Source organism: Bos javanicus, chromosome 10, assembly GCF_032452875.1.
Source record: "Bos javanicus breed banteng chromosome 10, ARS-OSU_banteng_1.0, whole genome shotgun sequence".
Taxonomy (NCBI): Eukaryota; Metazoa; Chordata; class Mammalia; order Artiodactyla; family Bovidae; genus Bos; species Bos javanicus.
Window position 1 is genome coordinate 64,113,920 of NC_083877.1, and position 27,248 is coordinate 64,141,167.

The 27,248-nt window shown below is 41.0% G+C and overlaps 1 long non-coding RNA gene across 1 annotated transcript in view; it reads right to left on the reverse strand.

Annotated features, from left to right (window-relative positions):
* LOC133255436 (uncharacterized) overlaps positions 1 to 26,646 on the reverse strand; it is a 67,527-nt gene extending 40,881 nt beyond the window's left edge. The window contains exon 1 of the long non-coding RNA XR_009738938.1: positions 26,533 to 26,646. This is a non-coding gene — a long non-coding RNA (uncharacterized LOC133255436). The remainder of the gene's footprint in view (positions 1 to 26,532) is intronic.
* Positions 26,647 to 27,248: the final 602 nt, after the last annotated feature.

The window sequence follows — 27,248 nt, forward strand, 5'->3', positions numbered from 1 at the left end:
CTTCATGAGCAAAGTTATCAGGAGCATGCACTTCTGTCAGTGAGGTGAAGGCCTGGGAGGGATGATGACTCCCAGGGTGAGGTTCCAAGCATGGCAAGGACATCCAGCATCTGATGCTGCCACTCAGTCCCTTTGATAACACAGGAAGGGCACCAGCATTCCCCAGAGTCACTCTACAAACTGTCCCACTATCTTCTCAGAATCAGCCTTGCTGTATGCTTGGGTTTGATGACTCATACTTGCTGCTCTAGCTTGCACCAAAAACTATTGTATTTCAATTAAGCAAATGTAATAGCCCAGGGCTCTGAAAAGAAGGCTCTGCTACTTGGTGCAGAGATTGGTCCAAAAGCTGATAAAAGCAGGCTCCTCTGCCCTCTCCGTTAAAACACACTGCACTATAAACCGAAGGAGAGGGCTTGTGCACACAAAGGTGACCTTTTGCACTCCTAATTAGCAGTCTGGGTCTTGTGTCTATGGCAACAAAAGTTCCACTGAGTGCTGAGCACCTATTCTCCCCACCCAGTTCTCAGTCTAAGGGTACAGTGGCCACTGGAGCTGCAGCCACTGCTTCATGGTGCAGTATGAGTAGGGGAAACGGAGCAAGGACCTCCACAAGAGACAGCCAGAACTGCCTTTGAGTGTTGAGTGTCTCCTGCGGAGGCATGGGTCAACAGTGGCCTGCCACAGAGTCAGAGACACTGACTGCAGCAGTCCTGGGAGGCATGCTAGCAGGCCAAACTACATGGAGGGAACACAGCCACACCCATCAGCAGAAAACTGGATTAAAGATTTACTGAGCATGGCCTTGCCCACAAGAGCAAGACCCAATTTTCCCCACAGTCAGCCCTTTCGATCAGGAAGCTTCCAGAAGACTCTTATCATCATCCATCAGAGGGCAGACAGAATGAAAACCACAATCACAAAAAACTAACCAAACTGATAACTTGGATCACAGCCTAGTCAAACTCAATAAACCATGAGCCATGCCATGTTGGGCCACCCAAGACAGATGAGTCATGGTGGAGAGTTCTGACAAAACGTGGTCCACTGGAGAAGGGAATGTCAAACCACTTCGGCATTTTTGCCTTGAGAACCCCATGAACAGAATGAAAAAGTAAAAAGATATGACACTGAAAGATGAACTCCCCAGACCAGGGTATCCAATATGCTATTGGATAAGGGTGGAGAAACAGCTCCAGAAAGAATGAAGAAGCTGAGCTAAAGAGGAAACAATGCCCAATTGTGGGTGTGTCTGTTGGTGAAAGTAAAGTCTGATGCTATAAAGAACAATATTGCATAGGAACTTGGGGTGTTAGGTCCATGAATCAAGGTAAAATGGAAGTGGTCAAATACGAGATGGCAAGAGTGAACATTGACATTTTAGGAATCAGTGAATTAAAATAAATGAGAATGGCCAAATTTAATTCAGATGACCATTATATCTACTACTGTGGGCAAGAATCTCTTAGAAAAAGTGGAGCAGCCCTCATAGTCAACAAAAGAGTCTGAAACACATTACTTAGGTGCAATCTCCAAAATGACAGAATGATCTTGGTTTGCTTCCAAGACAAACCATTCAGTATCACAGTAATCCAAGTCTATGCCCCAACCACTAAGGCCAAAGAAGCAGAAGTTGAATGGTTCTATGAAGACCTACAAGACCTTCTAGAATTAACACCAAAAAAAATATGTCCTTTTCATCACAGGGGAATGGAATGCAAAAAGTCAAGAGATAACTAGAGTAACAGGCAAGTTATGCCTTGGAATACAAATAAAGCAGGGCAAAGGCTAAGAGAATTTACTGGTCATAGCAAACATCCTCTTCTAACAACACAAGAGATGACTCTACACGTGGACATAACAAGATGGTCAATACCAAAATCAGATTGATTATATTCTTTGCAGTTGAAGAGAAGCTCTATACAGTCAGCAAAAACAAGACTAGGAGCTGACTGTGGCACAGATTATGAACTCTTTATGGCAAAATTGAGACTTCAACTGGAGAAAGTAGGAAAAACCACTAGACCATTCAGGTATGACCTAAATCAAATCCCTTACCATTATACAGCAGAAGTGACAAATAAATGGAAGGGATTAGATCTGATAGACAGAGTACCTGAAGAACTATGGACAGAGGTTTGTAATGCTATACAGGAGGTAGTGCTCAAAGTAATCCCCAAGAAAAAGAAATGCAAAAAGGCAAAATGGTTGTCTGAGGCCTTAAAAATAGCTGAGAAAAGAAGCTAAAGACAAAGGAGAGATAAGAAAAACTTCCTAAGAGAACAATGCAAAGAAATAGAGGAAAACAATGGAATGGGAAAGACTAGAGATCACTTAAAGAAAATTAGAGATACCAAGGGAATATTTGTTACAAAGATGGGCACAATAAAGTATAGAAATGGTATGGACCTAACAGAAGCAGAATATATTAAGAAGAGGTGGCAAGAATACACAGAACTATACAAAAAAGATCTTAATGACCCAGATAACCACAATGATGTGATGACTCACCTAGAGCCAGACACACTGGAGTGCAAAGACAAGTAGGCCTTAGGAAGCATCACTATGAACCAAGGAAGTGGAGGTGACAGAATTCCAGCTGAGCTATTTCAAATCCTCAAAGATGATGCTGTGAAAGTGCTGCATTCAATATGCCAGCAAATTTGGAAAACTCAACAGTGGCCACAGGACTGGAAAAGATCAGTTTTCATTCCAATCCCAAAGACAGGCAATGCCAAAGAATGTTCAAACTACCACACAATTACACTCATTTCACATGCTGGCAAGGTAATGCTCAAAATCATCCAAGCTAGGCTTCAATAGCACGTGAACCGAGAACTTCCAAACATTCAGATTAAATCGCTAATACCCATTGGATCATAGAAAAAGCAAGAGAATTCCAGAAAAAACATCTACTTCTGCTTTATTTACTATGCTAAAGCCTTTTACTATGTGGAGCACAACAAACTGTAGAAAATTTTTAAAGTGAAGGGAATACCAGACCACCTTACCTGCTTCCTGAGAAACCTGTATGCAGGTCATGAAGCAATATTTACAACCAGATGTGGAACAACGGACTGGTTCCAAATTGGGAAAGGAGTATGTCAAGGCTGTATATTGTCACCTGCTTATTTAACTTATATGCAGAGTACATCACGTGAAATGCCGAGTTGGATGAAGCACAAGCTGGAATCAAGATGGCCAGAAGAAATATCAATAACCTCAGATATGTAGATGACACTACCCTTATGGCCAGAGGAACTAGAGAGCCTCTTGATGAAGGTGAAAGGAGAGTGAAAAGACTGGCTTAAAACTCAACTTTCAAAAATTGAAGATCATGGCAATCAGTCCCATTACTTCATGGCAATTAGATGGGGAAACAATGGAAACAGTGACAGACTGTATTTTCTTGGGCCCCACAGTCACTGTGGAGAGTGACTGGAGCCAGGAAATCCTCCTGGAAGAAAAGCTATGACAAACCTAGACAATGTATTATAAAGCAGAGGCATCACTTTGCCAACAAAGGTCCATGTAATCAAAGCTATGATTTTTCCATTAGTCATATATAGATGTGAGAGCTGGACTATAAAGAAAGCTGAGCACCAAAGAATTGATGCTTTTGAACTGATGTTGGAGAAGACTCTTGAGAGTCCCTTGGACTGCAAGGAGATCCAACCAGTCCATCCTAAAGGAAATCAGTCCTGAATGTTCACTGGAAGGACTGATGCTGAAGCTGAAACTCCAATACTTTGGCCACCTGATGCAAAGAAATGACTCATTGGAAAAGACCTGATGCTGGCAAAGATCGAAGGCAGGAGAAGGGGATGACAGAGGACAAGATGGCTGGATGGCATCACTGATTCAATGGACATGAGTTAGAGCAAGCTTAGGGAGATGGTTAACGACAGGTAAGCCTGGCATATTGCAGTCCATGGGGTCACAAAGAGTAGGACATGACTGAGCGACTGAACTGAACTGAGGAGTAGGGCAACTTGTAATAGATCATCCAGACCAGAACACTTCTGAAAGGGAAGGACGCAAGTATTAACAATTACACCAGGACAATAGGCACAAAACAGAACAGTCCTAGAAATGGTATCACCACACTTATGAGTGCTGTGGTTCTTAGAAAATGCTAGGGGAGCACAATCCCTACATCCCCAGAGATGAGGATGACATGAGTCCTCTGCTACCACCAACTAGAAGAGGAGAAGAAGCCCCTATTCCTCTTATCTACCATGATGCAGACTTTGTTTATCTGGCATCTGGAATAGCAGTGACCACTACTCTAATCCTCCAGTATTTTTCCTAAGAAGGGCAGCTCAGTTCTCTGCCTTGATTCCATCTTTGTCCATCATGTTTACTCAAAGGAACAAAATAATTTCCTTTGAAATTAAATCATAAAAATCAACTAACTTCAAATTAATACTTCTGAAAATATAGCTTGATTTGTGATAGACAAAAACATCTAGCTTCACAGCACTCTAAAAAAATAAAGGAGAAATACCTATAACAATAATAGCTAAAAAATTAGAGAAAAAATTTTAAGTGTGTAAGACATATGAAAATGTGCTAATATATATAAATGACTTCAATGGTAATTTTTGGCATGATTATTAATGGATGGTTAACTTTTACAAAGATTACTGGTCAGGAGATTGCCAAAGTGCTGGTTTATTTGTAAATATACTCTTTTAATCAACTTTGTTTCTGCTGTTTCCACAAATAGGGGCTATCCAATCTTTACAAATATTAGTGGCAACCCACTTCAGTATTCTTGCCTAGAAAATTCCATGGACAGAGGTGCCTGGCAGGCTATGGTCCATAGAGTCACAAAGAGTCAGACAAGACTGAGTGACTGAGCACATAAACACACAAAACATATTATAAAACTTCAATACCTAAAATATTGTTTTAAAGTATTTTAAAGTAAATGTTGATAAACATCTAAGAGTCAAATATATGAAAGTGGTTTCGTTAATCAAACCAGGATTGGATTATTTCAAAACTCATTGGAAAAATCATTTTGGGAAAAAAATTCTAGATCCTTACAGTATACCACATAACCAAATGACCCAAATATATGCAAAAATTGGATGCAAAGTTGAAACCACCAATTGAAAGACATACGTTTGTGTGTGCTCAGTCTTGTCCGACTCTTTGAGCCTCCATGGGCTATGGCTGGCCAAGCACCTCTGTCTGTGGAATTTTCCATTCAAGAATACTGAGTGGGTTGCCATTTCCTTCTCAGGGCAGTGGCGGCAGGTGTTGGGGGCCGGGGGTAGGGATCTTCCTGACACAGGGATCGAACCTTCATGTCTTGCGTCTCCTGCCTTGGCAGGTGGATTCTTTACCAGTGCAGCACCCGGGAAGCCCTCTATGTACATGTTTATTTGATTTCTCGGTGAAGAAGGATTTTTTTGTTTTTTTTCCTACATGTTAAAAGAATGGAAGAAGTCACAAAGGAAAAAAACAGATTCAGTTTTATAAACCTCTTAAACTTCTGCAATTCAAAACATAATGAACATAATAAAGGGCAAGATCTAGGATGTATACATAACTTAATGGATGAAAGAGGACAGTAGTTGTATTAGTTATTTATTATCATTACAAGTGCAGAAGGAAATGGCAACTCACTCCAGTATTGTTGCCTGGAAAATCCGATGCACAGAAGGGCCTGGTAGTTACAGTCCATGGGGTCTCAAAGAGTGGGACATGACTGAGCTACTTCACTATCATTACAAGACTGCTTGACAAAAAACCAAAGCCTCAGAGAAACACAGCATTTATCATTTATAGCTCAGTCTGGGTCAACTAGGAGTTGCCAGGTGGCTTTCCTGATCTTGACTGTATTCAGTCCCATGTCTGGTGTCAGCTAATGTCAGCAGATTTACAACGGCCTCTGCATCTTTCTACATGTCTCTCATCTTCCACCAAGCCAGTCCCAGCATGTATCAGGCAGGAGTACAGGAAGGAAATGAAAAATTTGCAAAGCTGTTGGGGGCCTAGGCTCAAAAGTGGCTCAAAATCACTTCTGCATCATTCTACCAATCAAAGAAGTTCCTTGGGGTGGGAAACAGACTCTACTTTTATGGGAGGAATTCCGAAGTCATAGGACAAAAGGTATAATGGACACACAAAGGAAAAAGTGAAAATTTGATACCATTAATGTAATCAATCTCATACTTCATCTATCAATCAAGAAAATCACCTCATCCCAAATTGATAAATGGTCAAAAGTCTCAGGTAATTGCAAAAACAGACCCTGATGCCGGGAAAAATTGAGGGCAGGAAGAGAAGGGGATGGACAGAGATGAGACAGTTGGATGGCATCACTGACTCAATGGACATGAATTTGAGCGAACTCCAGGAGATAGTGAAGGATGAGGACTGGCGTGCTGCAGTCCATGGTATCACAAAAATCAGACATGACTTAGCAACTAAACAAAAACATCAATCGCAAAAAAAGATATACAAAATTAAAATATGAAATCTAAATCATTTAGAATAAAGAAATATAATTTATAAAAAATAACATGTAAATATGTGCTTTAGAATCTATTCTAACTTAATAAGACCCAAATATATAATTTTTAGAACAAGAAAACATATTATTATCTCTCAATCTATTTTCGAGCTTGATGTATCTGAGGAATAGAAACTGAGCATTCACATGGAGCTGGTACAAATGAATATTAGTAACATTTTTTATAGAGGAAACTGGACAATGTGTATCAAACGTGTTCTCTCCATTATCTCAAACTTAGTGGAGATAAATAGATCTGAATAGGTTAGTAAAATATAGAACATACAAAAACATGTCCTTATTAAGCCATAATAGCAATACCAGTGTATCCCATAGACATTTATTAGAGTTTGAGAGCAAGAGGAAGAGAGATAGGAAGGCAGATACCTAAAGAATCTGAATGAATAGGGCTCCAGACACAGGCTTTCTCTAAGTCAGGAAGAGTGCTCCTGTTCTCTGGTAGAAGAAACATTGGTTTTTTACCCTGATCCATCTCTCTTCTTTATCCTTTCTAGCAGAACCCCAGTGCTGTCCAGGCATCCATCCCATTTCCTGAAATCCTGATAAATGAAACTTAATCTCCACATAATATTTTCCAAAAATGATTGCTGGTCCCAATACAGGTATGTGACCTAGGGTGGGCCAACTGTGGGATGTGTATCTTCCACGCTTGAGGAAGATTTTTCTCATTCTTTCTCCTGCTGTTTGTGAATAAGGAATTGTGTACCCTTATCATCATTGCTGGTCATTTTGCAACCATAAGGAAAACATCCCTAGAAAGTAGCAGAGCAGAGAAATGAAAAGAATTAGGGTCCTTGTTGCCATCATTGAACCTCTGATCACTGTGCCTGGAGCCTGCTTTGCCTCTGGGCGCCTAGATATACAGGAGATTTGTCTCCTTATTGTTTACATTTTCAGGAGCCTAGATTGTGTTACTTTTGGCCAGAGGCAACCTAACCAATACACCACACACACATACAGACACACCCCTCCTCCTAGAAGTATGTCCTTCCAAAACATGTACAGCCTTTGAAATCTTTTTTTTTTTTTTTTTTAACAGAGTTCAGAACATAATACAGAAAAACATGAATCAGTACCACTGGCCACTTCTACCTCCTGCACTAAGTTGCTTCAGTCATATCCAACTTTTGGTGGACCTCATGGACTGTAGCCCACCAGGCTCCTCTGTCCATGGAATTCTACAGGCAAGAATACTGGAGTGGGTTGCCATGCCCTCCTCCAGGGGATCTTCCTGACCCAGCATCTCTTAAGTATCTCCTGCATTGGCAGGTGAATTCCTTATGACCAGCGCCACCAAGGAAAGCACAAAATGTCACACGTGTCTGTCCCTGCTGCCCTCCAGCCAGGTGCTATGATAGAATTCCACACAACCTTGAGAGTGTGAGATAAATGGAGGGGCCTCCCTCTATAGTCCTGTTTGTGGCTATAGACACAAGTCAGAATTCTCAGACAAAGCCTGCTATATGGGACCAAAAGGGCCTGCCTTTATGCAATATCTCCAAACATATTCTTGATTTAAGACAAGTCTCTTTTGTGCTTGGTTTTTCTAATCTACAGGAATACTACTCACCTGTCTATGAAAGATCATTACAGTCCCAATATTTTCTTATCTGAGAAATAAAACACTGAAGATGTGCTACAGTAAATGTCTTTTATAAAGATATGAGTTGCAATTTTGTTCTCCAAATCACAGTTTTTAAGCTCTATTACAGTGATTATGATCTTGCATTTGAAATGTTCTTGAGATTTTTTTGTAAGCCATATCTGTTTGATTAGACATAAAAAGAATATTTTCAACGCACTTTTAATAGGACATAAGGGTCCAATAAAACAAATGTTCAGTGGATATGAGAAAGTTCAAATTATTGGTGCCTTTTTCAAATTTTTTATTAAGATTATATTGAGTTTAAGCATTGAGTTGGAAGCTATTCCTATAGTACAAATGCAAAACCTCATTAATTTTGACTGCATGAGAGTGCAAATTTTATCCTAAGTACCATAATGAATAATTAATATCATGTCCATTGATCTGGCTTCAAGCATCAATCAGCTGGTACTAATAAATTGCATTTGTATTGAAGAAACAGCTCCCTGTGCTCACCACAAAGATTACTGTTTCTTTTAGGAAAAGCCTATAATAGTATGAAATGAAGCCCTATTGGAATACCTGGCTGCTATCTGCATGAATGATTGTTCCTTTTCTAAAATACTCAGTCAAAACACAAGCTGATCTTAAAAATTAAAGTCCTGTTTATAAAACAGAACTGCTCAATAACAATAGAAATTAAATTGATTTGTATAGAACAGGTACACACCTCCTTCTTCTCTTTTGAACCTGTATTTCTAATGCTTTGGGTCCAAGGGAAGCCCTTCATAGCAAGGCAGTAGTCAAAATCCCTGCCCCACGCATTTTCCAATCACACCGAAACTTCTGCTGGTGGAATGAAAACTGTGGGAATGCCAAAATATGTGGTGTAGCCTCTGGGTTAAGAAGAGTGAATGACCCCCAAGTTTCACTGCAGAAGAAAGTTTGAAAAGCATAAAATATCAAAACCAGAAGAAAGCACAAAGGCCATTTCACTGAATCACCATCTGACTTTTGAATCCTAATTGCAAAAAAAAAAAAAATCAAGTATACATATTTGTCAGAAGCATACTTGGCCCATCCAGAAGGCCCTAGGATCCATATTCTTCTTTGGGGAAGCAAATTTTCCAAAGCAATTTGGAAGGGTGAGAGCAGGGTCTGGGTTTATAACCTTCAAGACAGAGCTATGTCAATAGAGGTAAGGATAACTCAGGGTTGAGCTCAATATATGGTTTTAAACTTCGGTTAATGGGAAATGATGGGTGCCAAAAGCTCTCAAAGCAAATAGATCCTACTATATTGTTAATGCAACAATACATACAATGAACTACATAGATAATAACAGTAAACCAATCATTTTAATTTGAAAATTGTATTATAATTGCATCATAAATGTTAGTTTATCATAGTTAAACAGAAAGGCATTAGTTAATCATGAAGCAATGTGTCTGGGACCTTCCTTAGAGTTCCTAGTCTTTATCTAAAAGTATGTACAATGGTGGTACCATGCTGTCAACTGCTGAACACCATTTGTTAAATCAATATTCCTTAGGAAGCTGATAAGAGCACGTATTTCAGTTTATGAGTACCAGATTTAATAAGCCTTCATTTAGATACCTTCTGTGGTAAAATCCAATGGAATTGTGCCCTCTGGGTGAATGCCATGTAAAGAAAGGACTTGAATTCTGAATCTGTTTTTGACACATCAGGTTGATAATGGACTGAACAGAGCTACTCTAAATCTCTTCCACATGGCAGTCTTTTAATTAAAAACGTTTGGTTTTGTCCCTCTGAGTCATCTTTTCTCCAGGCTTACTAGTCCCATGTTTTGGGGCATGGCTTAAAATCCCATCACATCCTAGTCACTCCTTGCTGAATACAAATCTCATGCTGAGTTTCAGTAGAGCAGGGGAAAAAAAAAAAATATTTGGCAGAGAAAATGATATCATCAAATATTCAGAAAGAGGAAAAGTACTAGGTAAGTGCAGAGAAGACTGGAGCTAGACACACAGTGAGCAGGGCAGCCCGCCAGAAGTGAACCCTCACTGGGAGCATATGGAGGTGGTGCTGACAAGCTAGGCTGCAGCTGACACCATAATACCTGGCTGAAGAGTTCAGACATTACTCTGTGTTTGGGAAGAAGCCAAGAAGGCTTTCGAGCACAGAAATAAAATGTTTGAAGTAGTATTTTAAGAACATTAAATCTAACAGCAGCATAAGGCTAGCCAAGAGGCAAGACATTTGGTGAGAAGACAGCAAAGCATTAGTGATTACAGACTTAGGTTCTGCAGCCCCAACTACCTGATATGGAATTCCTGCTCTGGCACTAACTGCGTGAATGTAGGCAAGTTACTCAGCCATCCCAAAAACCCACTTCCGCACTGGTAAAGTGGGCATAGAAATATCACCTACTTCAGAAACTGGTTGTGAGGATTAAATGAGTTCACATATGCAAAGCACTTCATAGGTGACACGGTGTTGTTGTTTTAGTTGCTTAAGTGAAAGTGAACATTGCTCAGTTGTGTTGGACTCTTCACGACCCCGTGGACTGTAACCTACCAGGCTCCTCTGTTCAAGGAATTCTTCAGGAAAGAATACTGGAGTGGGTAGCCATTCCATTCTCTAGGGGATCTTCCCAACCCAGGGACCGTTAGTCACTAAGTCGTATCCAACTCTCTGCGACCCCATGGGCTGCAGCCCGCCAGGTTCCTCTGTCCATGGGATTTCCCAGGCAAGACTACTGGAGTGGGTTGACATTTCCTTCAAACACAGTGTTAGCTTATATTATTATCATCTTCATTGTCATTTATTATCATCATCATTAGGGAACACTGCATGGATTCTGAACTGGACTTGCAGTAAAGGAAACAGAAAGGAAGAGCATATTTAAGATTTGTTGCAAAGGAGATTTCTCACCTTCCTCCATAGCTTCCTTTTTCTTCCTTCTCATTTCTGATCAATGGAGAAGGAAATGGCAACCCACTCCAGTATTCTTGCCTGAAGAATCCCATGGACAGAAGAGCCTGGTGGGCTACAGTCCACGGGGTCGTAAAGAATCAGACATGACTGAAGCGACTTAGCACATTTCTGGTCAAAGACATGGGTTTGGGTCCAAGGACATATGAGAGTATAAACCCATGAAAAAACTTGTTTGGTAGAGAGGGAATGAATTTAATTTCTGTCGATGAGTCTAAATAGTCTCACTAATTTTAGATACTTTAGAAAAAGAGTTACATCTATATAGACGGTATCCCTAAACTCTTGACTGACATTAACATTCCAGGATTCACTCAAGTTCCCTATTCTCCTCTGCCATTGCTCCCAGATTCTAAAGTTTTCCCTGAACCAGGGGGGGAAACTGAATGTGTAGGCACAAATACTAATATGCCTCCTGGTGCTATTTTGTATAAAATGTAGGGACTTCCTCGGTGGTCCAGTGGTTAAGGCTCCATGCTTCCTCTGCAGGGGACACAGGTTTGATCCCTGGTTGGGGAACTAAGATCCTACATGATGTGCAACATGACCAAAATAAATAAATAAAATTACCATCCTCCTTGATTTTTTAAATAAAAATCAAATGTAAAATAGTTCTAGGTTCTGAACTCCCTGGGTTTGGAATTTTAGAACTTCACCAACATTCTCCATTAGTTACATAATTTACTTTTCAGTGTAACCTGTAGGAATTAGGGTTTAAATTATTTAAACTAATTTATTAACATACTACCTATATTTCCTCACAAAACAGAAATATTACCCATAAAAACTTTTACAGCTAGCTTGTCTCTCCTTATCATCCACATACCTGCTTTTTTCACTGTTAGAAAGAATTGCTAAGTGTATATGACCTAAAATTTATAAGAAGAGTTCCTGAGGAATTAATTAGACCCAATTCCTGTAACATCAAACCTTCTCTACCCTTCATACCTACAAATCGAAATGGAACAAGGGAAAATAGAGTTAGTATTTATTAGTTTGAGATATTGTATAGCTGGAGAAGTTCCAAGAGAAAAGAAACCACTGGACTTACCATTCAGAAATGTCACTTAGAAACAGTTCCAGGGGAAAGGGGAAGCAACTGTGTGGTAACTTAGAAAAAACATCTAATAAAAATATGAGTTCTCTTACAATGTAGGGAGATGCAAAATGTTTACACACATTTGTTGTATTTGAGTATTATGTGTTATCAGGATACTGCAGATGCTTTATTACATTAGTGACTGACATCTGCTTTTTTAAAAATAAACATTCTGAACTACGGCCTTGAAAATGCTGACAAAGAGGCATTCCCACCAAATTAGCTCTATGTACTCTTCCATTTCCCTACATTTAAATTCTATTTTATATTTATATGTTAACAGGTCTCCATACACCCCTCCCCCAACCCTACACTCTATTAAGATGCTGTTTACGTTCATACACGTGCCAATCCACCTGCTTGCCCATGACACACCGTGGACTTGATAGTACGTTGGCACAAAGTAGGCACAAAATAGGGTCAAATGGTTGTGTTTCTTTTTTTCAATGAAAAAAGCCTGTGCAAGACTTGCAACTATTAAATCTTTTCTCTCCTGCTGTCCTGTAGGTCCTGCCTTTATCAGTGACTAACAACAATAGAGCTTCTACAAATGAGGATGTGGAAGCTTGCAACAGGTCAGTGATGTCAAAACTTGTCTTAAAATATGGGCTAGATAAGTGATCCCTAGACGTGACTTTGGGCTTCCCAGGTGGCTCAGTGGTAAAGAATCCACCTGCCAATGCAGGAGATAGGTCTGATCTCTGGGTCAGGAAGATTCCCTGGAGAAGGAAATAGGTGTGTGGGTGGGTGGGTGGGTGGGTGGGTGGGTGTGGGTGTGTGTGTGTGGGTGTGTGTGTGGGTGGGTGTGTGGGTGGGTGGGTGTGCGTGTGCGTGTGTGTGTGATGGTTTTTGCCATACATCAACATGCATCAGCCACGGTTATACGTATGTCCCCCATCCTGAACCCCCCTTCCCACCTTCCTCCCCACCCTATTCCTCTGGGTTGTCCCAGAGCACTGGCTTTGGGTGCCCCACTCCAGTCTTCTTGCTAGGATAATCCCATGGACAGAGAAGCCTGGTGGGCTACAGTCCATGGGGTCACAAAGAGTTGGACATGACTGAGCAAGTGATACACACACAAAGAAGTGACTGCATTACTAAGGCCTAGATTCTCTGACACTGTTCATGTTGTTTCAGACCATTTCTGAGGTTTGTAATGCCTAGTGGCACTACAGAAAGGCCATCTTGATTAGGTGAAGGCCAGAAGCTCCACTCAGTATTTTGGCCAAGTTCACCCTGATATGATATGAAGCCTGGAGCTAATCCCAGGCTCATAAGTAAAATAAGGATAATAGTAGAATATGGTTCATAAAAATACTTTCATCACTAAATGGGATAATCCATATAAAGTGCTTAGCTCACTGTCTGGCCTATAGAAAGTGCTCAAGAAATGTTAGCCACTATTGAATTAACAAGAGATGGTTGAGCTTCTCCCCATCTTGATCTCAGTGACTACTCACTGCAACAAAGCAGCTGCCACATCAAATTATTCCACTAGAGCAACCGCAGCCCTTTCCTTTAGGTGGCAGGGACAGGAAAGGCACCTTCGTAACTAACTGCAAGTCCCACCTGGGTGAAGCTGTTTTCTCAGTTAAGACACTAAAGGATTCATACTGTCTTGTACATGTTGGAAGGTCTGAAAGCAGATAATGAGAATAAGGTTTAAGTTAAAGACCTCCTACTATAGATCTCCAAACGGGGAAGAAGTGGGTCTTGTCTTACATGCCAGGTCCCTCCAGGACAAGTGCTGGTGATGATGGCAGATTTAAACCAATGTGTGAACATCACTGTCAAACTACTACTTAGGTTAGGTTTTTTTTTGTTTTTTTTTTTGACTGCACCATATGGCATGTAGGATTTTTAAAATAAATTTCATTAGAGAATTCCCCATATTTTGGAAAAGAGAAAATGTCAGGATGAACTTAGAAAAGAGAAAAGAAGAATGACCTTAAAAATGATAGATATGTCAGCTTACTGTCACAAACCCTGGGTAATACGGAACAGATCATCAAATGATCGATTTATAATCACTCAGAAAATGAAGAGCCAACAAGTGCAATCAAGTAGTTCTGGGAGCTACCAATCATAGCACAGTAATTTAACAGAAGGACAGGTTATCTGAGTAAGGGCAGGAGGGATGGGAGAGGCTAAGATAAGTCTCTCCTGAACTCAGTGCAATTCTGAGTCTCAATCTCAGGAGATTTTCAGAGGCAAATTAGAACTAAGTCTGCAGCACAGAGCTCAAGGAGATTATCCTTGACCCAGGGTGATTTACTTGGGTGATTGTTTCCAGAAAAATACCTATAGTCTACTTCCATCCTTTACAGATATAGTTGAATACAAGAATAAGTCACAGAGTAGCCACTATCTTTTAGGAATTACACACACATTACCTATAATCTTCCTTCCCTACTCCTTCGACGGTACTGCAAAGTAGTTATTTTCTTCACTTGCAAATGGGAAAACACAAGTCTGAATTGCCCAAGTCTATTCATCTGGTAAGTAATAGAGCTAAGGTTCCATTCCAATCTGTGTCCAAAATCTTGGCCAGTATGAATTGTCACAACCATAATTTATAACAAGGAATCATAAACTCCTTCCCTAGAAAGGTGAATTGAAATAATCCACTTATTTTTCTCATACCTCAGGCTACAGAAATTTGGTTATGATGATAGTCAAGAACAATCTTAAAAAAGAAAAACATATATTCTGGGAGGTGGGTCATAGAGGATCCTGCTGTGATGTATGTCGGAGAGTGTTTTGCCTATGTTCTCCTCTAGGAGTTTTATAGTTTCTGGTCTTACATTGAGATCTTTAATCCATTTTGAGTTTATTTTTGTGTATGGTGTTACAAAGTCTTCTATTTTCATTCTTTTACAAGATGGTAACAATAACCCTGTGTACGAGACAGCAAAAGAGACACTGGTGTATAGATCAGTCTTATGGACTCTGTGGGAGAGGGAGAGGGTGGGGAGATTTGGGAGAATAGCATTGAAACATGTATAATATCATGTATGAAACGAGTCGCCAGTCCAGGTTCGATGCACGATACTGGATGCTTGGGGCTGGTGCAATGGGACGACCCAGAGGGAGGGTATGGGGAGGGAGGAGGGAGAAAGGTTCAGGATGGGGAACACAGGTATACCTGTGGCGGATTCATTTTGATATTTGGTAAAACTAATACAATATTGTAAAGTTTAAAAATGAAATAACATTAAATAAATAAATAAGAAAAACATATAAAGAAGAAACATGCAATCTGTATGGAAAGGAGGATATGATTAAGCACTCAGCTCTTAACTTTTGGTGACAGTGGGAAGAGGAATGGATAAGATGCAGGAAACCTTACATTGTAACTTATAGGTAGATGAATATGAATTGTATCACTTCCTAATCCTCCACTGACTATCCAGTTGCCTACGTCACATGGCACAACAGCAGGGCATGCCCGCACATGCCCATGCATACACAAACATACACACATAGTTTAAAATCTCAGATAATTATCCCTACTTCCCATATACTGTTGATGGCCCTGGTATAGCAGCATCAATTAATTTAAAGAAAAACAAGCATAAAATGTAAACAGGACAGGCTCCTGGAATACTGACATGAGAAGGTTCTTCTAGTCCTACCTTTGATTTTATAGCTGGAGATTCTAAAATTAAAGCAGGTTAAGTCACCATTTGCCCAAGCTCATACAGTAAGTTGATTTTAGTCAGTGCAAGAACCTAGTACTCCTGATTTTATATCTAAGAGCTCAGTCATCACAGTTAAGGGGCAAGAAAGTAATTCTTGAGTGAATGGATAAGTGAATAAAAGAATCAGTTCAGTTGCTCAGTCATGTCCAACTCTTTGCAACCCCATAGACTGCAGCACGCCAGGCTTTCCTGTCTATCAACAACTCCCAGAGTTTACTCAAACTCATGTCCATTGAGTCAGTGATGCCATCCAACCATCCCATCCTCTGTCATCCCCTTCTCCTCCCATCTTCAATCTTTCCCAGCATCAGGGTCTTTTCAAATGAGTCAGCTCTTTGCATCAGGTGGCCAAAGTATTGGAGTTTCAGCTTCAACATCAGTCCTTCCAATGCATATTCAGGACTGATTTCCTTTACGATAGACTGGTTGTATCTTCTTGCAGTCCAAGGGACTCTCAAGAGTCTTCTCCAACACCAGTTCAAAAGCATCAATTCTTTGGCATTCAGATTTCTTTACAGTCCAACTCTCACTTCCACACATAACTACTGCAAAAATCATAGCCTTGACAAGATGGACCTTTGTTGGCAAAGTAATGTTTCTGCTTTTTAATATGCCGCCTAGGTTTGTTATAACTTTCCTGCTAAGGAGTAAGCGTCTTTCAATTTCATGGCTGCAGTCACCATCTGCAGTGATTTTGGAACCCAGAAAAATAAAGTCAGCCAGTTTCCACTGTTTCCCCATCTATTTCTCATGAAGTGATGGGACCAGATGCCATGATCTTGGTTTTCTGAATATTGAGCTTTAAGCCAACATTTTCACTCTCCTCTTTCACTTTCATCAAGAGGCTCTTTAGTTCTTCACATTCTGCCATAAGGGTGGTGTCATCTGCATATCTGAGGTCATCAATATTTCTCCTGGCAATCTTGATTCCAGCTTGTACTTCATCCAGCCCAGCATTTCTCAGGATGTACTCTGCACATAAGTTAAATGAGCAAGGTGACAATATACAGCCTTGATGTACTCCTTTTCCTATTTGGAACCAGTCTATTCTAACTGTTGTATCCTGACCTTCATACAGATTTCTCAGGAGGCAGGTCAGGTGGTCTGGTATTCCCATCTCTTTCAGAATTTTCCACAGTTTATGGTGATCCACACAGTCTAAGGCTTTGGCATAGTCAATAAAGCAGAAATAGATGTTTTTCTGGAACTCTCTTGCTTTTTTGATGATCCAGTGGATGTTGGCAATTTGATCTCTGGTTCCTCTGCCTTTTCTAAAACCAACTTAAACATCTAGAAGTTCTCGGTTCATGTACTGTTGAAGCCTGGCTTGGAGAATTTTGAGCATTACTTTACTAGTTGTGCAGTAGTTTGAGCATTCTTTGGCATTGCCTTTCTTTGGGATTGGAATGAAAACTGACCTTTTCCAGTCTTGTGGCCACTACTGAGTTTTCCAAATTTGCTGGCATATTGAGTGCAGCACTTTCACAGCATCATCTTTTAGGATTTGAAATAGCTCAACTGGAATTCCATCACCTCCACTAGCTTTGTTCATAGTGATGCTTCCTAAGGCCCACTTGACATCACATTCCAGGATGTCTGGCTCTAGATGAGTAATCACACCATCGTGATTATCTGGGTCGTGAAGGTCTTTTTTGTATAGTTCTTCTGTGTATTCTTGCCACCTCTTAATATCTTCTGCTTCTGTTAGGTCCATATCATTTCTGTCCTTTATTCAGCCCATCTTTGTATAAAATGTTCCCTTGGTATCTCTAATTTTCTTGAAGAGATCTGTAGTCTTTCCCATTCTATTGTTTTCCTCTATTTCTTTGCACTGATCACTGAGGAAGGCTTTCTTATCTCTCCTTGCTATTCTTTAGACCTCTGCATTCAAATGGGTATATCTTTCCTTTTCTCCTTTGCTTTTCACTCCTCTTCTCTTCACAGCTATTTGTAAGGCCTCCTTAGACAACCATTTTGCTTTTTTGCATTTCTTTTTCTTGGGGATGGTCTTGCTCCCTGTCTCCTGTACAATTTCACAAACTTCCTTCCATAGTTCGTCAGGCACTCTGTCTATCAGATCTAGTCCCTTAAATCTATTTCTCACTTTCACTGTATAATCATTAGGGATTTGATTTAGGTCATACTTGAATGGTCTAGTGGTTTTCCCTACTTTCTTCAACTTAGTCTGAATTTGGCAATAAGGAGTTCATGATCTGAGCCACAGCCGGCTCCTGGTCTTGTTTTTGCTGACTGTATAGAGATTCTCCATCTTTGGCTGCAAAGAATATAATCACTGATTTCAGTACTGACCATCTGGTGATGTCCATATGTAGAGTCTTCTTTTGTGTTGTTGGAAGAAGGTGTTTACTATGACCAATGTGTTCTCTTGGCAAAACTCGATTAGCCTTTTTCCTGCTTCATTCTGTACACCAAGGCTAAATTTGCCTGTTACTCCAGGTTTTTCTTGACTTCCTACTTTTGCATTCCAGTCCCCTATAATGAAAAGGACATCTTTTTTGGGTGTTAGTTCTAGAAGGTCTTGTAGGTCTTCATAAGCAACTACACAGCTCAAAATCTCTCTCTTTCTCTATCTCTCATACAAACACACACACACCACATTTAAAAATTACTAATACCAATGAAGTTACTAATAAGACTAGCATATATTAACCAATTATAGCAAGAGATTTTTAATATCTGTCAGCAATATAATAGTGCTGTGAATGAAAAAATAAGGTAACAGATCCAGGGTGTAACAAAAGTAGTACGATGACCAGATATCACTTTTCCTTTATAGAGTGAAACCCTTCTTAAAAGATTGTGCAATTTGTTCTGCCAGCTTTAAAAAAGAGGTGGTTAAGCTGGAGAGAATCCGAATAGAGGAACCAAGCCAATCTTTTTGTGTAGGATCTACTTGTCTTCCTAGTAAATGGATCATGGCTAGAAAGAGTACCTGATGGAATTTGGTACCAAAAGTGAACTATATGAGAGGGACAAGATTGGAGATGTCAGAAAGAGATTTAGGTTATTCATAACAAAAGTGTCTGGACCACCCAGATAACAGTGCTCTGGAAAAGCCTATGGAGGAGTCCTGAAATCATCTTCACCCAGAACTGCTTATACCTGCTTAAAATCAATATAAGAAGGCTGTGCTGGGTAAAGAGAAGAGCAGAGGGCTGCTGGGCTGCTCTGTGTCCTGGATGAGGCAGGTGCCTGAAGACTCTTCAGAGTCAGAGGAGCGCCCTGGCGGGAGAACAGTGTCTGATGGGAAAACTCACACCTTAAAAGGCCTCTGGGTAGTGGGCCCTGATAACACTGCGGAAAGTTTTGAGGAACTGGGCCAGGGGGATTTGGTCTTAAGAAAGGAGAGATGAGAAAGGAAGAGCAGAGAAAATATGTTTAATCTACAGACAGAGAGTTCTGGAGCTAGACTGAGCTGCAAGATGCTTGCTGGACCCTCTCATCTCCCATTCCTCCTCCTCAGTAGAAAGGCCGGGGGCTTAGGGAGTCTCTCCGTAACATCCAAAGCACACCCAGAGCAGAGACCCTCTGGGTCCCGCTAAGAAACATGCAAGAAGGAGGGACTAACATGTCAGGGTTCCTGGGTCAGACTCTCAGCTTATGCTCCATACTTGGTCTCCTATTCATCCTCCCTACAATTGGGCAGTGTGGTCTGCACTTTAAACTTTTTATGTGTGAAGCTCAAGGAATTTGTCCCTTGACCAAAGTTCAAAAGCTAGGAAATGACAGAGCTGAAATTTGAACCCATACCTATCTGACTCTGGGTTTTTTAATTCACAGAGATGATAGACCAGGTATATTTTTAAGGCTCTGAAAAAATAAGTTCCTGTTTACTATCAAAAAAACATACCAAAACTCATGCAGCAAAGAAGACTAACTTGGAAGATGAGATACAAGGCTTTTTAATACAGATGGAACTCCTTGAAAGTACTCAAAATTTTAAAGTTAGCTCTCTTCGGTGTTCTTTTTAATATGCATGTCACAGTTGATAAGGTGTCAGCAGGAAGGAATCATGTAATACTTACGGCAGACATCTGAAGAACATAATTGCCCCAGCTGACATGTGTGACTGCTCTTTCATTATCACGTCAAGAGGACAGTTATGCTTATAAATTGTTTGCAGTGAGAATAAAATAGGAAGCACTTGCTTAAAGTTTATTATAGCCTTTTAGAGTAACATAATTATGGTTACAGAGTGTTCTTCCTCAGTGTGAACATTTTATTTGTTCTGCAGAGGATCTCTTTGAGATCAGAAAAGCAAATGCTATTTCGGTAGAAGATGTTAGGCATAAAAGTTCCATTCATGGAAACTTTACTTGAATATTCAATCATGGTCTCCAGAGGGCTTAACTATACAGGGCCTGCTGTGCCTCTTACACAGATTAAGCACATTCTAGGATGTTGCGTTGCTGCAATTCCCCTGCGGTATCAAGGCCCCAAACTAATCTTCAGGACCAGCATCAATCTGCAGGAGAAATTCAAGTGAAAAGGAAATGGGATTTATTAGAGTCAAGACGGAGATTGCTCTAACTCCCTTGCAAAACAAGCCAAGCCAGGAAGTAGTTTTCACATCTGCTAAAACAAAGACTCCTGAAATGGGTAATTCCCCCAAATCAAGTCATTGATTTCTTACTGTGAGTCAGTTTCAAATTATATTCCATCTTCATACAACTTTAGGGACTAGGAGAGGCTGAGAGATCACCTTACATGATGCTTCATCTTCCAAATGCAGTAACTAGATGGTGAAAAACCTGGCTTAAAACTCAACATTCAGAAAATTAAGATCATGGCATCTGGTCCCATCACTTCATGACAAATAGGTGAGGGAAAAGTGGAAGCAGTGACAGATTTTATTTTCTTGGGCTCCCAAATCACTGCAGATGGTGACTGCAGCCATGAAATTAAAACGTGCTTGCTCCCTGGAAGAAAAGCTATGACAAACCTAGACAGCACATTAAAAAGCAGAGACATTGCTTTCCCGACAAAGGTTCATATAGTCAAAGCTATGGTTTTTCCAGTAGTCATGTATGGATGTGAGAGTTGGACCATAAGGAAAGCTGACTGCCGAAGAACTGATGCTTTTGAACTGTGGTGTTAAGATTCCAGAGAGTCCTTTGGACAGCAAGGCAATCAAATCAGTCAATCCTAAAGGAAATCAACCCTGAGTATTCATTGACAGGACTGATGCTGAAGCTCCAATACATTGGCCACATGATGCAAAGGTGGGAAAGATCCTGATGCTAGAAAGACTGAGGGCAGGAGGAGAAGGGGGTGACAGAGAATGAGACGGTGGTATAGCATCACTGAATCAACGGACATAAGTTTAAGCAAACTCAAGGAGATAGTGAAGAACAGGGAAGCCTGGCGTGCTCCTATCCATAGGGTCACAAAGAGTCAGACATAACTTAGCGACTGAACAACAAGTAAATAGTCAAGATTACATGCTTCACCTGAGCTGATAGATATGAAGGAACTAGGAAGCAGACCCAGGACTCCTAACTCCAGCTCCAATCCCCTTTCATCTAAAAGAGCATGAATTACTAGAGCCTAAGAGAAGACAAAGAAGAAACTCGGAATCATGCAAAACATGTCTCTAGTGCCCCTCATCCTTCTGTTCTGGCCCCTGTGATGAGTGAAATGAGAAGATGGAAAATTATGTGAGAGATTTCTATGGAACAAGCATCCCATATGCAAGTTGTAGACATTGCATTGTCTGCATTCTATTGCTCAGAAAACTTAACCACATGGCCTCAAATAACTGCCAGAGAAAAGTCATTTAGCTATGTTCCCAGGAAATAAAGGACATTGGTTTAGGTAAATATTGTGTGTGTGTGCGTGCGCGTGCACGCGCACATACGCACGTGTGCACGCTCTGTTATGTCCAACTCTTTGCAAACTCATGGACTATAGCCTACCAGTCTCCTCTGTCCATGGGATTTCCCAGGTAAGAATACTGGAATGGTTTGCCACTGCCTCCTCCAAGAGATCTTCCCAACCCAGGAATCAAACCACATCTCCCACATTGGCAGTTGGATTCTTTACCACTGAGCCACGTGGGAAGCCAAGGATACAGTAGTCCCCTTGAAATGTTCCAGTTTCATGGTTTCTATGACATTTTTATTTCCTTGCTCTTTTTTTGTTCTGAGATTCAGAAACCACCAATTAAAGAATACAGATCCTACTGAGAGCCATATATCGCCCCCCCTCCAAGTTTATACAATGACTATTTCTCCAGTTCTTCCCCCCAAAGATGTGAAGCCATTGTGTAGGGTAACTGTACACCAGGAAGAGAAATGTCCAAAATACCCAAAGTTTTTGAGGATTTTGAGATACAGGATCTGAGGTGCCCCTAATGGTAAGAAAACCAAAATTCCATAATAATTCTTTTGTAATGGCCAGTGCCTCTGGAAGCCAGGTGATAAATTAAGTATTATACCAAGATAATTTTAGAGTGGGTCTGAAAAAAACTGCAGACCTGTTTTATGCTCATTTCTTAGTTCCCAAGTATATAACTGGAGAGATATATTTAGCTCCTAGAAGCAGCTTCACATTTGTTGTGTAACTTACAGAATAAGAGCCATTATTGTAGGAAAGGTCAAATGAAAGCATCTGAAACTGCCTCAGCACTGGCTGAAACAGTAAGTCACAAACAATATTATATCCCAAGATGAATTTCAGAGATTAGCACTATCCACCAAAGAAAAAAACAAAGTTGGTACTCTCCATCATATTCCCCCTTCAGCGTTTTGACAACTGAGAAAAACAGATGAAGTGTGGCAGAGGACAGTGGGCCACCACAAGCTCAGAGGTGGGAGCCTCAGGTGCAGATGTTACTTTCAGAACTGGCATCTCTGGTGGAGCAAAACAAAATGGCCTTGGGCACTTATTCTGCAGCTATGGGTCTAGTGAATGTATTCGTCTCTATCTCCATCAATAGAGAGGATAAAGAGATCTAAAGGCAGACAAGGACAGAATTATATTTTAAATATCCTACCCAAGGACCTAGCTAATTCACCCATTCTGTGTCAAAATATGATCCCCAGGAACCTTGATCATCTTGACATTACACAGAACATACCAATGCTCCTCTATGTTGATGACATCATACTACGCGCACCAACATGGCAAATACTATGGGTGCTCTGGCAAGACACATTACACTGGAAGAGGCAAGAAAAATCCTACGAAGATACGGAAGCCTGCCACAACTGTGAGCTTTTAAGGAAAGTAGTGGTCTGGGGCGTGTCACTACATCCCCTCCAAAGTAAAAGACACATTGTTTTAATATTTATCTCCTCTATTAAGCACTTGATTACTTCTTTGGATTTTGGAGGTAGTATATGTTACACTTAAAAATATTAGTATCCATCACACCTAACCCACATACCTGATGACTTTGGAGACTGACAATTTTGAGTGGAACACAGGGTGTGGTGCAAGCTTCCTTACCACTGAGGTTGTATGGCCCTGATGATCCACTGTTGCTGATGGTATGCACAGCAGGGTATCACAGATGTGTAAAATCCTTAGCAAGCCCAAATAGGAGCGGTACACTACACAGCCCTGGTAGCCTGGAGCACAGCTGAGCCTACTGCATTAGAGAAGCACCATTTGAAAAGTAGCTTTTGGTGTGTAACCAGACCTTCATAGAGATAGAGCAATTTCAAAAACCATGATTAAATGATTTGAACAGAGCCTATATACCACATCCTTGATCTCTACTGCACTGATGCCTCTCCCACAGCTCATGACAAACTCTTTCCCCAGGACAAACTAAGGCAGAAAAAGTCAGGCTTGGTTCACAGATGAATTGGGAAATATGTTGGTGCTAAAAAAAAAGTGTCTTACTGCTGTAAAACAGCACCCCACCCCTGCAAGTGGTCCTAAAAGAGAGAGGAAAAAACCAATCATCCTAGTGGGCAGATCCGTAATAACTATACTTGATGGTCCAATTTGTGTGGAAAGAAAAGTAGCTAGAAAGAAAAGGTTAGCCACAGACTCTTTGGTATAGTAAATGGCTAGGCGGGTTAAGGTCCCACAAGTTGCAAGAGTAGAAAACCGTAGACAAAGAATTCTGGGGAAGAGATGTATGTTTCTGGCAGAGAACACTTTGTTTCTGCTAATGCTCTTCAGTGAGCATTCATCACAGAGGAGACTCTCAACAGCCAGGGAGAATAACTTATGAATATTAGCCAACCTCCCTCCTGGAGCATTCCAGTGTGTGCACAGTGGGCCCATGAAGAGATTAGTCGTGGTCTATGAAGGGCTCAATAGTATGGCCTTCCTCTCAACAAAGCTGACCTATCCTCTGCCAGTACTTCAGATCCAGGTCTCTAGCCTTTGATGTGGAACCATTCCTCCAGGAGAATAACCAATCTGTGGAAGACCAATTACACTAGATACCTTACAGCCTGGAAGAAATAACAGTTCATCCTTATTGGAATAGACACATGCTCCAGAATGAGTTAATCTTCCTTATCCTCAGTATCCCCTTTAGCCCCATTATCTAAATGCTTATCCAGTGTGTAATCAATTGACCTGAGACCCAAACAACTGTGCCTCAGACTGAGAGTCCTACCCTATGTAAAGGAGATGTAATATAAGCATATGACAGTGATCTTACCATCTACCCCCAGAAGAGGCCAATCTATTAGACTAGAGAAATGCACTTGAAAAGGCACAGTGAGGTGGATGCCAAGATATACTACCAAAGTCCCTGTTCAGGAAATAAGGACATATTCTCCCAAGTACTGGGACTGCTGACAACAGTTAGGCCTCAGCTGTCGGCCCCTTTTAGGAATTGTCCCCACTAACGGGAACCATCCACCCAAGGACATGACTCCTTCCCAGGGCAGCCATGACTGAAGTATAAAGTCATGGCTCCAGCCATGGCATGAAGGTATAAAGACGGCCTCCTCACCCCAAATCAGGACTGAATCACCACCCAACATGTCTCTTTGCCCAATCCTGGTTCCTTCACATTCCTTCCCATCTACAAATGGTGAGCCCAAAGCACTGCCTAATAAACCTCCTACACCCAAATCTCTGTCCCAGAGTCAGCTACCCAAGAACTGAATATGCAACATTCAGATAAGGACCAGTTTAACAATAACACCTTGCGAAATCTTACACAACTTCATTTGTCCTAGCTGCTTAGGATACAAGAGAAAATAGAAGGATAAACATGAGAAAGTACACATGTATTTATGGTATTCTGTCCCTAATAGCTAGATTACATGAGTCTGAAAATCAAGGGGTGGAAATCAGAGTGGTCCCTCTGGTTGCCCCTCCGAGGAACCCACTGAGGAATTTTGCTGCCCAGCCCATGATTTTAGCCACAACTGAATTAGAAATCTTAAGTTCAGGGGAGAGAGTAGGAAGCATTGTCTCTGGAATTACACAGTAAAGATTCTACTGCATCTGAGGCTGTGACTACCACCTGATCAATTTGCTCTTCATGTTATTAGACCAGCAGACATGAAGGAGTTACTGAAATTGCAAGAGAATTACATGAAGAACCAAAGTTGTCCTCACACAATAGGAACAGAGGGGAGCATGTCTGGAACCCAGAGGATATCCTAGAGTATATCATCATTTCCATACCCAACTATAACAGTGTAAAGGGGCATCTGTAGCAACCATAGTCAAATGAAGGCAGAAAAAATTAGGGCTTAGACCTCCATGGGATGAAGATCTGCAGCATCCCACAGGCGAGCCAATCCGGACCAGCTGAAGGGCCAACTGAGGCTGAGGGAAACTGGTGGTAGAAGAGGTGGATTTTAAATATCAACTAAGGCTTCAATGGCCTTCCCTGGGGGCTCAGTGGTAAAGAATTCACCTACAATGTGGGAGACACAGGTTTGATCCCTGGGTTGGGAAGATCCCCTGGAGGAGGAAATGGCAACCCACTCCAGTATTCCTTCCTGGGAAATCCCATGGACAGAGAAGCCTTGTGGGCTACAATCCATGGGGTCGCAAAAGAGTCTGACTCAACATAGCAACTAAACAACAAAAGGCTTCAATCAGGTGCTATTATGGAAACTGTACCTGTTTCACTAACTCTCTAGTATTAGCTCACTCAGATTGCAGCTAGCTGCCATGGTGAGAAACTTTGTGACTGGTTAGATGAAATTTCTCACAGGAAAGAATGGATGGAATAGCATTTTCACTGGGAAAAAAAAAAAAAGGAAAGAAAAGTAAAGAAAATTTGTTCCTTTTATCCCTTTCATAAACTGGGAGCTGGCTATCATGAAAGTGAAAGTGAAGTCACTCAGTCCTGTCCGACTCTTTGCGACCCCATGGACAGCAGCCAAACAGGCTCCACCGTCCATGGGATTTTCCAGGCAAGAGTACTGGAGTGGGCTGCCATTGCCTTCTCCAGGGGATCTTCCTAAACCAGGGATCAAACCCAGGTCTCCTGCATTGCAGACAGATGCTTTACCGCCTGAGCCATCATGAAGGGTATATATAACCTGCATGGCAAAAGTAGTGAACAATATCAGACAGTATTTATGTACCACCCCAGTTCTTCTACTTTCTGTCTCCTCTGGTTCTTCATGCTTTCTTATCCAATTTAAGCAGAAGCACCTTGAAAGGGGCTCACCTTCTACCTGTGTCTTGTCTCTTTGCTTTCTTTTCACTCAAGTTGAAGCTACTGCAGGATCCTAATTAGCACCCACAGGTTCAAATACACAATCAAGAAATGCAAGGAAGTTAGCACCCTAGACAATGGGAAGCAAGGGTTAGTGTAGAAATTCTTCCCCATCCCTTCTTTCCCACCCAAGGATAGTTCTGAGACAAAATTTATATAACTTCTCAGAGATGCAGTCCATGGTTTGAGCAATGAGTTACACTGGTGGCCAGATGGACAGCATCTTCATATGGGCTCTCCCTCCTTGCCTGCATTATTCACCTTGGTCTTTGACTCATGAAACCTGAGACTGCATTGTGTAATAAAAGAACAGTGAAGACTTCCTTGGAGGTCCAGTGGTTAAGACTCTGCACTTGCACCGCCAGGGAACTAAGATACTGCACTGTGGTGTGACCAAAAAATAATAACATAGATGCCTTCTGCCTAAGCTTCAGCTTTCTTGGGAACTATGAATGGCTAAGATAATTATTACCATTGATTTTTATTTTTGTTGCTATTATCACCTCATGATTTGCTTAAAAGATTGTAATTAAGGTATTAAAGTGCTTAGAAGCAATGCTTAAACGTTAACTATCACCATCAACATTACCATTATTGTTACCTCCCCAGCCTCTATTCTTTTCAAATTTTAGATTCTACAAAATTGAACTCGTTCATATGTTCCAAGG